Raw genomic sequence first — 10841 nt, 5'->3', positions numbered from 1 at the left:
TCAGACTTTTATACAAAGACACTGGGGCCGAATTATCAAGCACCGAATGGAGCTTGATGCTCATGTTTCCGCGTGAGCCTTTAAGCTCACCGGAAACAGCAGTTATAAAGCAGCAGTCTTAAGACCGCTACTCCATAACTGGTCTGCGGCCTCTGAAGCTGCGGACATCAATCCGCCCGATCCTATACGATTGGGCTGATTGACACCCTCTGCTAGCGGCCGATTGCACAAGCAGTTCACAAGAACTGTTTGTGCAATGATAAATACCGACAGGGTATGCGGATCATGTCGGGCAGACCGATGATAAATCGCCCACCCCTATTCTCGTTATCTTTTATCACTTTTCATAGCCAACAAGTCAAGGCTCAATGTCTTGGGTTTTTTTGCTGAATAAAAAAAGTGAATGTAGATCTGCATAGTGAATGTGCCGTGTATTTAACATTTAATTATGGAAATAACCATCTGTATGTTGTTGTAGGATGCTCTGAGCTTCTGTTTTCACAGCAATTATTCACACATATAATACAACATTTTCTGAAACAGTCAAATGGAAAAAAAGATCAATGGTATTTGTGCATTTCTTCTGGAAAATTCTGTTCAGACCAGTTGAAGATGTTGTGGTTTACTGCTGAAATAAATAGTGGAGACTATTAAACCTACATGAAAAGAAGTTATATTAATTAAAAATATTTCAAAATGTTGGAGATGTTCACAGGTATGTAATGGATTTTACATTTATATGCTAAGAAATTATATTTTGTCAATTGTGCACTAAAAAGAAGTATTGAAATATAAGAAAACAACTTTTTTTTTTTTTTTTAGATATCTCATCTTAAGGAACTATCAAACTGACTAAGCTTACTTGACTTACCTAGTATGCTAGTATATGGGCAGCACTTGAGGACTGGAGGTGAACACCCGTAGTTTTAAAAAATATGCAAATTAATTTTCCATCAACTTTCCTATTTGGGTGACGAAGGCATGGAAATGTCCTCTCTTTTGCTTGTGATGTGCAGAATATATCTCCTAGCTGTCTTTGATATACACTCACTTTCCCATCCCTAGTATATTGGTCAAGGTTTGCATATTGTGATATCATCTCATGGCTTCCGATGACATCACATGAAGTGAGATATTGCCTGAAATCTGCCTTTTTCATATGAGAGGTTACATGTCCCTCAAGGATGCTGGTGATTATTGTACAGAACACTTGTCTCAACCTCTACTTTACATCAAGGTTTTGAGGCTCCTCATTTAAAAGGGAGGAGTTTGCTCATTTAAATGAGGGCCACTCCCTACTGTAATTGTAGTTGTTCACTGTGACCAAATAGACACACAGCCATTTTGGATAAGAGCTAGCAAGACTCTTTCAGAGCCTTTGACTCCATAATAAAATATAGAGGACATGAAGGGATCTACACTCTTTCTAAAGAAGGGTTTCATGCCAGTGATATTGGTAGGTAGGTGAGTGCTATAACATGGCAATGATCTACTTGATGTATTCACTGTATTGGGTATAGCAGCTTCATACCTCATACAAATCATCCCTTATATGTACAAGTGGATAATTATCTAAATAGGGGCTTTGTGCACCTCTAAATAGCAGTTGCTTTTCTTCTGTTTAATGGATGACCTTTAAAGTGCTCTATCCTCAACAAAGACACTCTAGTGCCCCAATATAAGCATTAAATAGATTACATGCTCAGGTGTCTATCAAGTCATTACCATGGCAATAGAGATTATTTGATAAAACCACATGCATATAGGACTATGTCATATGAGTGTTGTGGCCCTTCTTTTTATAATCAATAGTTACTGAACATTCGTTTTATCATGTTGGCTGCTAGTGAATAGCAAATAAATAATATTTCCTCTTTGTCTGCAAGTAACACATGTACACAGCAATGATCTGTCCCCCTTGACTGCCAGAAGTACACATATAGGGCAAGATTGCAAGTCGCACAGAATGAGTTTTCAGTGCACAATATGGTCTTTTCACAATCAATTTTCATTGCGCAGATATTACAAGTCTTAAAAAATCATGATTGCGTACGCAACAATCCTTCGCGCAATCAAAGAGCTGCAGTTTTCCGCAACATGAAAAGTTCACAAAACACTTTACAAATACATTACAAAGTACAGTTACACTCATATTAACACTGTCTATTAAAATTATTTAAAAAAAATATTGCACACAAAAGTTATAATGGCTCAAAGATCTCAGGTGTTAGAAAAAAAAGCAGACAAAGGGATTTTACATTGACATATATTCACATACATAGAGAAACATGGATTTATATGTATAGAAATATGTTTAACTATGGATATAATGAAAATATTTCATATTACAGTCTTATGCACATTAAAGGGACAGTCAACACCAGAATTTGTGTTGTTTAAAAAGAAAGATAATCCCTTTATTACCCATTCCCCAGTTTTGCATAACCAACACAGTTATAATAATACACATTTTACCTCTGTAATTATCTTGTATCTAAGCTTCTGCTGACTGCCTCCTTATTTCAGTTCTTTTGACAGACATGCAGTTTAGCCAATCAGTGCTCACTCCTAGGTCACTTTACGTGCATGAGCTCAATGTTATCTATATGAAACATGTGAACTAATGCCCTCTAGTGGTCAAAATGTATTCAGATTAGAGGCAGTCTTCAAGGTCTAAGAAATTAGCATATGGACCTCCTAGGTTTAGCTTTCAACTAAGAATACCAAGAGAACAAAGCAAAATTGGTGATAAAAGTAAATTGGGAAGTTGTTTAAATATGCATGCCCTATTTAAATCATGAAAAAAAAATTTGGACTTGACTGTCCCTTTAAACAATATCTCAGAGGGATTTTCAAAGAGATATTAACATATAGATCTCGAGATATCTAGACATATACAATCATGGCCAAAAATATTGGCACCCCTGCATTTCTGTCAGATAATACACCACTTTGCCCAGAAAATTATTGCAATTACAAATGTTTAGGCATTATCATGTTTATTTATTTTCGGCTAGATTACGAGTTGTGCGTTAAGGAAAAAAGCAGCGTTAAGAGGTCCTAATGCTGCTTTTTTACGCCCGCTGGTATTACGAGTCTTGCAGGTTTAGGGGCACCACACACTTCTTTGGCCTTACCGCAAAATGACTTACGTAAACTTCGTAAAGTCTTTTTTCTATGGGACTTCCATAGCGCCGGTATTACGAGTCTGTCCTGGGAGGCCAAAAAGTGAGCGGTACACCCTACCCCGTCAAGAGTCCTAACGCATTTAAAAGTCAGTAGATAAGGTTTTATGTTACAGAGCTGTAGCATGAAACTCATAACTAAAGTGCTAAAAAGTACACTAACACCCATAAACTACCTATTAACCCCTAAACCAAGGCCCTCTCACATCGCAAACACTATAATACATTTTTTAACCAATAATCTGCTGCTCCGGACATCGCCGCAACTATAATAAACATATTAACCCCTAAACTGCCGCACTCCCGCCTCGCAAACACTAGTTAAATATTATAAACCCCTAACCTGCCGTCCCTAACATTGCCACCACCTACCTACATTTATTAACCCCTAATCTTCCGCCCCCAACGTCGCTGCCACTATACTAAATGTATTAACCCCTAAATTTAAGTCTAACCCTAACCCTAACACCCCCTAACTTAAATATAATTACAATAAATCTAAATAAAAATTAATATTATTACCTAAATAATTCCTATTTAAAACTAAATACTTACCTATAAAATAAACCCTAAGCTAGCTACAATATAACTAAAATTTATTTTACAGGCAAGTTTGTATCTATTTTAACTAGGTAGAATAGTTATTAAATAGTTATTAACTATTTAATAACTACCTAGCTAAAATAAATACAAAAGTATCTGTAAAATAAAACCTAACCTAAGTTACAATAACACCTAACCTAACCCTACAATTAAATATATTAACTAAATTAAAAACAATTATATAAATTAAATTAACTAAAGTACATAAAAAACAAACACTAAATTACAGAAAATAATAAACAAATTACAATATATTTAAACTAATTACACCTAATCTAATAGCCCTATCAAAATAAAAAAGCCCCCCCCCAATAAAAAAAAACCTAGCCTAAACTAAACTATCAATAGCCCTTAAAAGGGCCTTTTGTGAGGCATTGTCCCAAAGTAATCAGCTCTTTTACCTGTAAAAAAAATACAAACATCCCCCCCAACAGTAAAACCCACCACCCACACAACCAACCTCCCAAATAAAATAATAATATCTAAAAGAACCTAAGCTCCCCATTGCCCTGAAAAGGGCATTTGGATGGGCATTGCCCTTAAAAGGGCAGTTAGCTCTTTTGCGGCCCAAACCCTAATCTAAAAAATAAAACCCACCCAATACACCCTTAAAAAACCTAGCACTAACCCCCTGAAGATCGACTTACTGTTCTGAAGACCGGACATCCATCCTCAAGGAAGCGGCAGAAGTCTTCATCCAACCGGGCCGAAGTCCTCAACGAAGCCAGGAGAAGTCTTCATCCAAGCCGGGCGAAGTGGTCCTCCAGACAGGCAGAAGTCTTCATCGAGACGGCATCTTCTATCTTCATCCATCTGACACGGAGCATCCTCTTCAAACAAAGTCATCTTACTGAATGACGGTTCCTTTAAGTGACGTCATCCAAGATGGAGTATCTTAGATTCCGATTGGCTGATAGAATTCTATCAGCCAATCGGAATTAAGGTAGAAAAAATCCTATTGGCTGATGCAATCAGCCAATAGGATTGAAGTTCAATCCTATAGGCTGATCCAATCGGCCAATAGGATTGAGCTCGCATTCTATTGGCTGATTGGAACAGCCAATAGAATGCAATGTCAATCCTATTGGCTGATTACACACCGGCAACCAGTTAAAATGGTAAAAAATTGACTCAACTTTTCTGTTATGTGTTTCTGTGTGCCACACTGAGCACGGAGAAGAGAAAGAGCAGCAAAGAATTGTCTGATGATTTGAGAACAAAACTTGTGGAAAAGCATGGACAATCTCAAGGTTACAAGTCCATCTCCATAGATCTTAATGTTCCTGTGTCCACTGTGCACAACATTGTCAAGAAGTTTACAGCCCATGGCACTGTAGCTAATCTCCCTGGATGTGAACGAAAGAGAAAAATTGATCAAAGATTGCAACGAAGAATTGTTCAAATGGTGGATAAAGTACAACGATCAACTGCCAGACAAATTCAAGCTGACCTTTAGGCACAGGGTACAAATTTGTCAGCTCACACTATACGTCGCCATCTGAATGAAAAGGGACGCTATGGTAGGAAACCCAGGAGGACCCCACTGCTGACACAGAAACATAAAAAAGCCAGATTGAAGTTTGCCAAAACCTACCTGAGGAAGCCAAAATCCTTTTGGAAGAATGTGCTGTGGACGGACAAAACAAAATTACAGCTTTTTGGTAAAGCCCATCATTCTACTGTTTTCAGAAAAAGAAATGATGCTTTTAAAGAAAAGAATACAGTCCCTACAGTCAAACATGGTGGAGGTTCACTGATGTTTTGGGGTTGCTTTGCTGCTTTAGGCACTGGATGTCTTGACTGTGTGCATGGCATTATGAAATCTAAAGACTACCAAAGAACTCTGTGGTGCAATGTAGGGCCCAGTGTCAAAAAGTTGGGTCTCCACGAGAGGTCATGGGTCTTACAGCAGGACAATGACCCAAAGCACACATCAAAAAGCACCCAGAAATGGTTTAAGACAAAGCCCTGGAGAGTATTGCACTGGCCAGTAAGGAGTCCAGATCTCAATCCCATAGAGCACCTGTGAAGAGATCTCAAAAGTTGGGAAAAGGAACCCTTCCAATCTGAGAGACCTGGAGCAGTTGGCGAAAGAAGAGTGGTCCAAAATTCCAGTAGAGAAGTGTAAGAAACTCATTGATGGTTACAGGAAGCAATTGATTTCAGTTATTTTTTTCCAAGGGGTGCGCTACCAAATATTAAATTGAGGGTGCCAATAATTTTGTCCAGTCCATGTTTGGAGGTTTGTGTGTCAGATTTGGCTTTTTTCTCTCCACTTTTTTATGTCATACCAATACAAACAAAAGAAATAAACGTGAATGCCTAAAAATTTGTAATTGCAACAATTTTCTGGGAGAAGTGGTGCATTATCAGACAAAAATGCAGGGGTGTCAATATTTTTGGCCATGACTATATATATATTCATATACATATCTCGCTATAAATAGATATATCTGTCCAAAAATCATCACATATAGAGAAAAATATTTATTTACAAATAAATAGAACATATTCCGTTAAGAAAACATTCTTGCAATATTAAATATTTGCATTTTCATGTACACTTTTCGAGGAGGAGAATACGTTATGGGCTTTGCGCAACAGATTATTATTTTTTTTTTCCTATTTGTCTTCTTCATTGACTTCTAAGGGGGAATATGTGAATGTGCACGCCATTTGGCTTTTTGGATTACGCAGGTTAACGCACACGCAAAATAAGTTATTTTGCAACTTGTAATACCTGTACAACACAAAATGCAAATAAACTATAACGTGTGCAGTGTTTTCGCAATTGCGAAAAACAGATTTGCCCCGCAACTTGTAATCTTGCCCATAGAGTGGTTATTTAAGACTCACATGACTACCAAGAACACTTTTTTTACCTTACTTGACTGCCAGTAAAACAGTGCCCGCACAAAAGTCACTCCTTTCAGGGCCATATTTGTAATGAATATAGGTGTAGGAGACCTATCACATGTAGATGACACTCATGCAAGCAATATATAGTGCTCCACAAATAATCAAGCCCTATGTGTTTAACCTATGCAAAGTCCTGTTTAGGAACCACAGCACAATTCATCTTCTACACAGGATATGAAATGCATATATTGTTCCTGATTGGCTGCAATGTGTTGTCGTTCCTCAGGGGGACTTTAGATCTTTGATGGGTTTAAAGGGACACTGAACCCAAATTTTTTCATTCGTGATTCCGATAGAGCAGGCAATTTTAAGCAACTTTCTATTTTACTCCTAGTATCAATTTTTCTTCGTTCACTTGCTATCTTTATTTGAAAAAGAAGGCATCTAACCTTCTTTTTTGGTTCAGTACTCTGGACAGAACTTTTTTATTGGTGGATGAATTTATCCACCAATCATCAAGAATAACCCAGGTTATTCACCAAAAATGGGCCGGCATCTAAACTTACATTCTTGCATTTCAAATAAAGATACCAAGATAATTAAGAAAATTTGATAATAGGAGTAAATTAGAAAGTTGCTTAAAATTGCATGCTCTATCTGAATCATGAAAGAAAAAATGTGGGTTCAGTGTCCCTTTAAATACAAAGCAAGGGACTTTTGTGCAAAAATAACACAAATAAGAACATTTTATTTTTGCATTACCATGTCGTGTTAACAAAATACTCAAAATGATGGACTTTGTATTATGAAATTCTCCATAATTATATCACCTCGATTGCCTTGATTCTAAACATACCACTATGGTATCTGTTAATTATTTCTCTTTCTTGGCAGAAACAATAATTTTTAATTGCTTAGTTAGAAGATGTAGCAAGATGTTGTAGCAATAATTCAGGGATTTAGATAGAGACAGAAAAAGTGTCTCTACCTAATGTGTCAGGCCTTCAAGGACCATAGGCACAATGAGCAGAAATCACTCCAAAGCCAGTGGAGAGCCTACTAAAGGGATGATACATAAGACAACTCCACCATGAGAGTATCTGGTGAATAAAAACATCAATAGTATTTGACACTAATTAGTGGAAATATTTAAATATTGTTTTGAGGCAGGGGTGGATTTTGGCCTATGACAAATAGGTCTGTGCATAAGGCAGGACAGCAAATCCAATTAAATTCCTGTATCCACTTTATTTCTCAAATTACCTTCCTGTTCAAAAAACCCCAGCAGTCCCATTATTATTATTATTATCGGTTATTTGTAGAGCGCTAACAGATTCCGCAGCTCTATCCCATTGCACAAATTAACTATTGCAGACGTTGTATTGTGACAGATATAAAGGGGCAGCAAACACCTTGTAATTACAAAACACTTCTGCTGTCCTGCTATAGAATAATATATCAGAAGTCTAAACATTTTCAAAACATTGTTTTCTGCAATTGTTTTTCAGTAGCCAAATTCCACCCACCACTGGCATCATTTGGAGCAGCCAATCTACAGGGAGTGCAGAATTATTAGGCAAATGAGTATTTTGACCACATCATCCTCTTTATGCATGTTGTCTTACTCCAAGCTGTATAGGCTCGAAAGCCTACTACCAATTAAGCATATTAGGTGATGTGCATCTCTGTAATGAGAAGGGGTGTGGTCTAAAGACATCAACACCCTATATCAGGTGTGCATAATTATTAGGCAACTTCCTTTCCTTTGGCAAACTGTGTCAAAAGAAGGACTTGACAGGCTCAGAAAAGTCAAAAATAGTGAGATATCTTGCAGAGGGATGCAGCACTCTTAAAATTGCAAAGCTTCTGAAGCGTGATCATCGAACAATCAAGCGTTTCATTCAAAATAGCCAACAGGGTCGCAAGAAGCATGTGGAAAAACCAAGGCGCAAAATAACTGCCCATGAACTGAGAAAAGTCAAGCGTGCAGCTGCCAAGATGCCACTTGCCACCAGTTTGGCCATATTTCAGAGCTGCAACATCACTGGAGTGCCCAAAAGCACAAGGTGTGCAATACTCAGAGACATGGCCAAGGTAAGAAAGGCTGAAAGACGACCACCACTGAACAAGACACACAAGCTGAAACGTCAAGACTGGGCCAAGAAATATCTCAAGACTGATTTTTCTAAGGTTTTATGGACTGATGAAATGAGAGTGAGTTTTGATGGGCCAGATGGATGGGCCCGTGGCTGGATTGGTAAAGGGCAGAGAGCTCTAGTACGACTCAGACGCCAGCAAGGTGGAGGTGGAGTACTGGTTTGGGCTGGTATCATCAAAGATGAGCTTGTGGGGCCTTTTCGGGTTGAGGATGGAGTCAAGCTCAACTCCCAGTCCTACTGCCAGTTTCTGGAAGACACCTTCTTCAAGCAGTGGTACAGGAAGAAGTCTGCATCCTTCAAGAAAAACATGATTTTCATGCAGGACAATGCTCCATCACACGCGTCCAAGTACTCCACAGCGTGGCTGGCAAGAAAGGGTATAAAAGAAGAAAATCTAATGACATGGCCTCCTTGTTCACCTGATCTGAACCCCATTGAGAACCTGTGGTCCATCATCAAATGTGAGATTTACAAGGAGGGAAAACAGTACACCTCTCTGAACAGTGTCTGGGAGGCTGTGGTTGCTGCTCCACGCAATGTTGATGGTGAACAGATCAAAACACTGACAGAATCCATGGATGGCAGGCTTTTGAGTGTCCTTGCAAAGAAAGGTGGCTATATTGGTCACTGATTTGTTTTTGTTTTGTTTTTGAATGTCAGAAATGTATATTTGTGAATGTTGAGATGTTATATTGGTTTCACTGGTAAAAATAAATAATTGAAATGGGTATATATTTGTTTTTTGTTAAGTTGCCTAATAATTATGCACAGTAATAGTCACCTGCACACACAGATATCCCCCTAAAATAGCTATAACTAAAAACAAACTAAAAACTACTTCCAAAACTATTCAGCTTTGATATTAATGAGTTTTTGGGGTTCATTGAGAACATGGTTGTTGTTCAATAATAAAATGAATCCTCAAAAATACAACTTGCCTAATAATTCTGCACTCCCTGTAGGTTTGAGTCTGCAGCTGACAAGGCTAACCCCAGTCATTAAGCGAGTATAAAATGAGATGTTTTGCAGTTCTTATCTGTTAAAGTCACTTAGGGAAATATATGTAACAGGGTTAGCCTAGAGCTAAATTTCAAGAAAGAGGTTAACATAAACTATGAAAGTATCAACTGAGTCAAGCAAGATCTCCACAAAGTGAAGAGGTAGATTTATCAAATGTCGGGCGGACATGATCCAATGTAGTGGATCATGTCCGCTCGACATCAATAAATGCCAACAGCATACGCTGTCAGCATTTATCATTGCACAAGCATTTCTGGTGAAGTGCTTGTGCAATGCCGTTCCCTGCACATTCGCAGCTAATCAGCCGCTAGCAGGGGGTCTCAATCCTCCCGATCGTATCTGATCGGGATGATTGCTGTCCGCCACCTCAGAGGTAGCAGATGAGTTAAGGAGCAGCGGTTTTACGACCACTGCTTCTTAACTTAAGTTTCAGGCGGACCGGAAACTTTGGGGGTAGATTGCAGCATCCGCTGCTTGATAAATCTACCTCAAAGGATGTTCTACTGAGTATCTGTTATATCAGCTTGCTATAAGACATTATAATGACATCAATTCACTACATTTCCCATAAGGCTATGCAGGTGAATCAGCAGCTTAAAAGCAAGAAGTGGTTTTGTCTAGTTTGGTGACGAGCTTGCTGCATTTACTCTAGGGCTTCCAATTAATTATTCTGAATTGAAACTAAGAATTCTAATTAAAAGCAAAATGCAAACATATTTGGTTATGTTTATTACAGGAAGCATGACTTCTACAGTTCCTACTTCCACAACAGGTCTGTTTACAAGATAAATTGCTTATGTATATTATAGTATTTTTTAATACAAATTTTGCACTTTACTGTTTAATCCAATAATAATTATAACTATAACACAAATATAATTTTATATTAAAGGGACATTAAACCCAAAAATGTTCTTTCATGATTAAGATAGAAAATACAAGTTTAAACAAGTTTCTCATTTTCTTCTAGTATCTCATTTGCTTCATTCTTTAGATATTCTTTGTTGAAGCAATA

The sequence above is a fragment of the Bombina bombina genome, chromosome 2 (assembly GCF_027579735.1).
Source record: "Bombina bombina isolate aBomBom1 chromosome 2, aBomBom1.pri, whole genome shotgun sequence".
Lineage (NCBI taxonomy): Eukaryota > Metazoa > Chordata > Amphibia > Anura > Bombinatoridae > Bombina > Bombina bombina.
This window is presented reverse-complemented; position numbering follows the sequence as displayed.